We start from the raw sequence: 7,310 nt of genomic DNA on the forward strand, positions 1-7,310 counted from the left end.
AAACACATCAACCTGGACCCAATATACCGGCCACTACAGCGGACAGCTGAAACTGACAACCGGAAGCGGCAGGGACAGGCCACTATAAATGCCGCAGGAAACACCACAGAAGCGCTTCACAGGCGGCTCCCAAGCACTGAGGATGTCACCTAGTCAGGGGACGAAACGTTTGCAACAAAAACTTCCAGCTCGGCGAACAGGACCACAGCATAGATTTAAGTTATTCAGTATTCTGTTCTCTTTTGTTAATGTTTCATTTGGTAATCTTGTAAATAAATACTGTTTTATTTAAAACTAAGTGGTTTGACCAGCTGCATCTCTCCTGGAATATCCACTCTATACCTGCTTAAACAACTAGCAAAGTTAGAGTCTGGAGTAGTTTCTTGGAATATTTTGAGGGGCTCTGGCCTAGTCCATAACAGATTAGGGGCTCTTTGTGGGATTTATTCTATAGTTCCAATTTGAAATTAGGATTGCTGGGCTTGAAAGCAGCGAGTGGTAGTTGTTAGTGGCTTTTGTTCTGGGTGTTGAATTTGATTGGTTTGAATAGTGCTGGGATAGCAATAGCTCTTTCAGTCACCAAGAGTTTTCTGGGGGTGGAAGAAGTGTCTTTGGGGGTTTTGCAAAAGGTGATTAAGGCCAAGCTGCTGGAATTAGCAGACAAGCTGGGATTGGAGCTGTCTCTATAAGGAAAGGAGAGATAATCACAGCAAAAGCTCAGCATTTAAATTTGCTGGAAACACCATCAGAATTTATAGAGATGGCTGAAATTCAGCTTGAGTTAGAGGCAAAAGTCAAGGAAAGCACAACAGAAATGAAACAGTTTGAATTACGATTAAAAACAGGAAAGAGAAAAAGAACAAATCGCTTTTGCAGAACAAAAGAAAAGAAAGAGAAGAGATAGAAAGAGAGAGAAAGCGAGAGGAAAGGAAGAGAGAGAGAGAGTTTGAACTTCAGAAATTGGCAATTAGACAGTAAAGTCAGTTTAAAAGGCTGGAGGTGAAGGCTGAAGGTAAGCTTCACGTGGAAGAGCAGAGAGTTAAAATGGCAAAATTTGCAGCTGAAATGGCTGATGATTATGAGTTGGTATATAAATCAAAGTTTGGCTTCCAAACTCAATTTCAGTCCATGATGGATAGAAATTAGGGAAAAGAGAAATTCTCGCGTGGAAACAGAAATGTAGATTTCGGTGATGATCATAAAGATAACTTACCATAGGGTATAAAGGAAACCCTTGAAGGGGAAAGAGAAGTTAAAACACTCCAGTGTTTTTACTGCAATAAAGTAGGCCACATGAAATGACAATGTTGGTGGGTTAGGAAAATCACTGGCAAGCCAGATGTAGGAAAACAGGATAAGCCAGTGATTTTTGTTGGAGTGGGAACAGAAAGCACAGTGGAGGCTAGAAAGCTGCACCACAATGTACAAGCTGGTTGGAGGTTGTACCAGATCTTCTTAATCCATATACTTGCAATGGTAAAGTTTACTCACTTAGGCCAGGCGCAGCAGTTAAAGATGTTGCAATATTGAGAGATACAGGATCCTCTCAATCTGTGTTGTTGAAAGGAAATATGTACCTCTGATGGACTATTGCCAGAAAAGGTATTAGTAATGGGAATTCATGGTGAGACAAGAAGCATTCAATTACGTAATGTGGGGTTGGAGCATCCAGTGAAGAGTGGAGAAGTTGTGGTAAGAGTACTGGACAAACTCTTAGCTCCCAGAATATAATTTGTCCTTGCTAACGATAAAGCTGGTTCACAGGTAGGAGTGCTGCTAGTTGCTGTTGAAAAGCTAGTAGAAACTGAGGCAACTGAACTATTGCAGGACGCATATCCTGAGATTTTTCTGTGTGGTAACGAGGTGAGAAAGTCACTGGTTGAAACAGGAGAGATCAAAGAGCTCAGATTTAGCAGAACTCCTTTTTGATCCAATGGTTGAGACAAGCCAGGAGTAGATAGATGACACAGCAGACATCTTTAGCTCGATAACTTAACTGAGTTACAGCAGAAAGTTGAAAATTTAAAGCAATTGTATCAAAAGGCATACACAGAAAAATAATCCCTGAATGTTACTATCTTAAAAATGAGGAAATGGAGACCATCACATATTCAGGCAGATGAGAAATGGACAGAAGTTCATCAAGTCATATTGCCAGCGGGTTACTGAAAGGAGATGTTGTGGGTGGCGCATGAACTACCACTAGGGGGTCATTCAGGAATGCGAAAAACTCAAGCTAAAATACAAAAGTATTTTTACTGGCCTGGACTGCACAAGGATGTAGTTAAATTTTGCCAAACATGTCACACATGTCAGGTAATTGGAAAACCACAGGCAGTAACAAAACCTGCACTTTTAATACCCATTCCTGCATTTAAGGAACTATTTACAAGAGTCTTAATTAATTGCATAGAACCACTATATAAAACAAAAAGTGGGAATCAGTATTTGTTAACAATAATGAAACAACAAGACTTGCAGAGGCCATTCCATTATGCAATATCGCAGCTAAAAGGTTTATTGAGGAATTACTCAAACATTTCACCAGATACAGACTACCCACAGAGATACAATCAGATCAAGGGTCAAACTTTACATCAAAAGTATTCAAGGAAGTTATGGTGAGCTTAGGAATAAAGCAATTCAAATCTATGTGTACCATCCAGAGTCATAGGGAGTGCTAGAAAGGTAGCACCAGACATTAAAGACCATGTTGAGGACTTATAATGAAGACTATCCAGATGATTGGGATAAGGGAACTCCATTTGTACTTATTGCAATCAGAGATGCACCAACTGAAATGACCAAATTCAGTCCATTTTAACTAGTTTTTCAGCATGAAGTGAGAGGACCACTAAAATTAATTAAAGGGAAATTGGTAAGTCAGAATTCAGAGACCACATATTTGGAATATGTGTCAAATTTTAGCTAATGATTAAATAGAGTGGGGATGTTGGTTAGACAGCATTAAAAAGTATCACAGCAAAAATGAAACAGGAAGCAGACAAGAAATCAAAAACTCACCATTTTGCTGTCGGAGATAAGGTGTTAGTGTTACTTCCAGTGATAGGTGAACCTTTAAAAGCAAGGTTTAATGGACCTTATCAAGTCGAAAGGAAATTGAATGAGGTGAAATATTTGATAAGGACTCCAGACAGAAAGAAACCTCACAGAGTGTGTCATGTGGAAGATGTGGAAGCTTTGGAGAGGGTGCAGAGAAGATTTACCAGGATGTTGCCTGGAATGGAGAGGAAGTCATATGAGGATAGGTTGAGAGTTCTCGGCCTTTTCTCGTTGGAACGGCGAAGGATGAGGAGTGACTTGATAGAGGTTTATAAGATGATCAGAGGAATAGATAGAGTAGACAGTCAGAAACTTTTTCCCCGGGTACAACAGAGTGTTACAAGGGGACATAAATTTAAGGTGAAGGGTGGAAGGTATAGGGGAGATGTCAGGGGTGGGTTCTTTACCCAGAGAGTGGTGGGGGCATGGAATGTGCTGCCCGTGGGAGTGGTAGAGTCGGAATCATTGGCGACCTTTAAGCGGCATTTGGATAGGTACATGGATGGGTACTTAATCTAGGTTAGAAGTTCGGCACAACATCGTGGGCCGAAGGGCCTGTTCTGTGCTATATTGTTCTATGTTCTATGTTCTATGTGAATATGCTCAGAAAGGTATTTTGACAGGGAAGGAAAGCCAAAGGAGATTGTTTTATTGGTTACAACACAGAAGGAAAAAACAAGTTCAGAGGATTCTGAATTGGACATTCTTCAAATTAAATTGGACAATGAGGAAGTTGTCAAAAATTGGGATAAATTATTGAGTTACTTTCCAGAGGAAAATTGAAATAACCTAAAAGAGTTAATACTGTTGCATGGGGAGATATGTGGAAATAAACTGGGAAGTACCAACCTAATTATGCGTGATGTAGAGATAGGAAATGCTGTTCCGATTAAGCAACATCCTGATAGACATAATCCTCTAACGTTGGCATAGGTTCAAAAGGAGATTGAATGCTTGCTCCAAGATGACATAATTGAAGTGAGTTACAATGACTGGAGCTCGCCCGTAGTAATGGTGCCAAAACCAAATGGTACCCAACAGTTATGTGTGGACTATTGCAAAGTCAATGCAGTTACAAAGACTGATGCATATCCGATTACATGTTTGAAAGACTGTATTGAAAATGTGGGACAAGCAACTTCTATTTCTAAGTTGGGCTTGCTCAGAGGATACTGGCAGGTACCTTTGAGCGAAAGACTGAAGATCATTTCAACTTTCGTAATGCCAAATGGACTGTATCAATTTAAAGTCATGCCATTTAGTATGAAAAATGCGCCAGCCACATTTCAGAGGTTAACCAATAAAGTCATTGCCAATAAAGTCATCAATATATATGACCCAATTGTGTCATATATATTGATGACCTGGTGATTTTTAGTCACACATAGAAGGAATATTTACAACATTTATCAGACTTGTTCAATCGATTTCAGAAGGCAGGCTTGGTGATAAACCTGGTGAAAAGTGAATTTGCCAAAAGCCCAAGTCACCTTCCTGGGCCACGTTATTTGACTCAGACAAATGGCCCCACAGGATGCAAAAAGAAAGATTATTGGGGAGTTCTCATACCATCAACAAAATGAGCAGTACTATGGTTGCTGGGATTGAGTGGATTTTATTGAAAATTCGTACCAAATTTTAGCAGTGTGGCTGATCCACTCACTGAATTGCTAAAGAAAAGCAAGAAGTTTCAGTGGACAGTGGACTGTCAGAAGGCATTTAACAGCCTGAAAGCTGTGTTAACCACTGCCCCAGTGTTTGCCACATCTAAATACGCAAAGCCATTCAAGGTGAGAGTGATGTGGGTGTCGGTGCCGTGCTCTTGCAGGAAGATGATGAGAAGGTAGAAAGACCTATCGGGTATTTCTCCAGAAAATTGAACTTCATCAGCTGAAATATTTGACAGTTGAAAAGGAGACTTTAAGATTAGTGTTCAATGTTTATGTTACCAGTAATGTATCTGAGACAATCATATGCACTGACCATGACCCACTGAAGTTTGTGGAGAAATTTAACAAAAATACCAGACTGTTTAGATGGAGCTTGTTGTTACAGCCGTTCAACTTGAAAATTGTACATGTGGCAGGATGAGAAAACGTGATTGCCGACGGATTGTTAAGACTTGGATGAGAAATGGAAGTGTTTGGTGGCAGGACTACAGCCGACTGAAACAAAATGTAGTAGTGCATTTTTGCATAATTATTGTCAGTGTAATGTATATGTGTGTTGTAAAGTACTAACAGTTTACGATTAAGGGGTTTTAAAATGAAGACATCTTTGGATATTGATGGGTTCTTCTTTAAAGGGGGGAGGTGTGGTGATGCTACTCCTTTAACAAGATTAGGTTGTCCTTGGGTTTTTTCCCAGGAGATCATAAAAACACAGGCTTTGAAATGTGTGGGGTTGATCTACTTGAGAATGCTTTCAAGTTTTGAAAAAAAAAACATCTGTACAATAAAAGAGGAGTGGCCAGTTCTCCGAGCTCAGCTTTTCTCTGGTTTGGTTTGGTTTTACCAGTCTGGCTGTTCAGAGAAAGCAGTCAGTCAGTTTTGAGGATGTTTGTCAAAGAAACAGCTACATGGAAAAAGATATTCCATGCTGAATCTCTCTGCCATCTCTCTCTCTCCTGTAAGACCCTGTGTTTGATTTTACCTTTTGTGCCCTGGGGTGTTAAGGGGGAATTGTTGCAAATATTTGTAACAGCATCATTAAATTGGGATTATCTGTTGGGTTTTCAGGTAGGTTAAGACATTTGGTATTTTGTTCTCTTTTCTTTGTATTTCATTCAGTAATCTTGTAAATAAATTTATTATGTTTAAAACTAAGTGGTTTGACCAGCTGCATCCCTTCCTGGACTATCCACATTAAACCTACTCAAAATAACTAGCGAAGTTACAATCTGGACTACTTTCTTGAAATGTTTACAGGGGGTCTGGCCTGGTCCATAACAGCCAGAAGATTGTTACAGTTTCTAACTCTTCAGTCGGCTTGGCTGGAAGGCCTTAGATGGCTACCTCTCCCTATTGTCCCTCTACAATGGCCACCTCAAACATTAGTGCATTTCCCAGCACCTTGCTCTAGATCTTGGAATGTGCCAGAATGCAACACTCTGTCAATGTCAAGACTTTACATTGGAAGAACAGCACATTTTAGACAGGGGCAAAGAGCATCTTTCACTGACATGATGGTCCTTGCGACATAGTTAAAGTATATGAGTCCCCTGAACAGCCTGTACAACAGAGTCTTGTTTCATGGAACTGCTTAAGTCGAACCTCAACAAAACCATTGAATCTCTTTTCAGACCTTCTTTGCAAAGCACATTCCAACTGGAGATGGAGAAGTTATTTTTTCTTGCAGTATCCACCTTGAGGACAACATGAGGAGTAGGTAAGATTCCAGGCATTTAGGAAAGATCTGACACAAAGGGTCATTCTCACAACCAGCATGGCTGTGACATGGTGCTTAAACATTCTGGTGATGAGGTATTCTGTCAAATGACTTTGACAACCTGCTTGGGAAACCATCCATCAGAGCCTGCCATCACCTTTTCCCACAGTTATATGTTGACCACTGCCTGATAGAGTTGTGTTCAATTTTTTCTACATAAACCTCTCAATGGGGTGCATGTAATTCTACACAAACCAACTGCCTGGAGCACTCATTGTTAATGGTCATAGAACAATCCTTTACAATACCAAGGACAGATGGAATACATCACGTAGTGTCACTTAGAGTTTGTATTCTGAGTATCTATACACAGTTTGATGCAGCTGCACACAAAGGTGGCCATTGGGAAGCAGGTAATGTTGGATAAGACTTTTTTCCTCCTTTAAATAACAGCTTGTACACAATGACCCTGCAAAAATGATCCATTTTTGACAATCATTTAAGAGGGAGATGGGCTTACGTGATCAGCACGGCGCAGGAGTGAGGTTTGGCCAGACCTGCAACACATACAGCAACACTGGAAGCATTTTGTGCCTGATGACCAAGTTCTTATTCCTGATGCAGAGGGAGCATCACTCCATTATGTCCAGTATTATATTACTGTTGCTTCTTGCAGTGTTTTGCACATGCCTTGGCCCCTCCGAACCATATTCTTCACATTGTCAGGTAAAAAAAGTATAAGGAATGTTAAACCGAAGATTCATGTAGAGCTGCGGGCTGAAGTTGAAATGAAGAAAGTTTTGTTAGATCACTACAGGATCAAGGTATCTGTACAGATTTCTGGTCAAGAAGTTAGATAG

Source organism: Chiloscyllium plagiosum, unplaced genomic scaffold (assembly GCF_037043375.1).
Source record: "Chiloscyllium plagiosum isolate Xiang-an unplaced genomic scaffold, Cpla_swu_hap1 HiC_scaffold_1, whole genome shotgun sequence".
Taxonomy (NCBI): Eukaryota; Metazoa; Chordata; class Chondrichthyes; order Orectolobiformes; family Hemiscylliidae; genus Chiloscyllium; species Chiloscyllium plagiosum.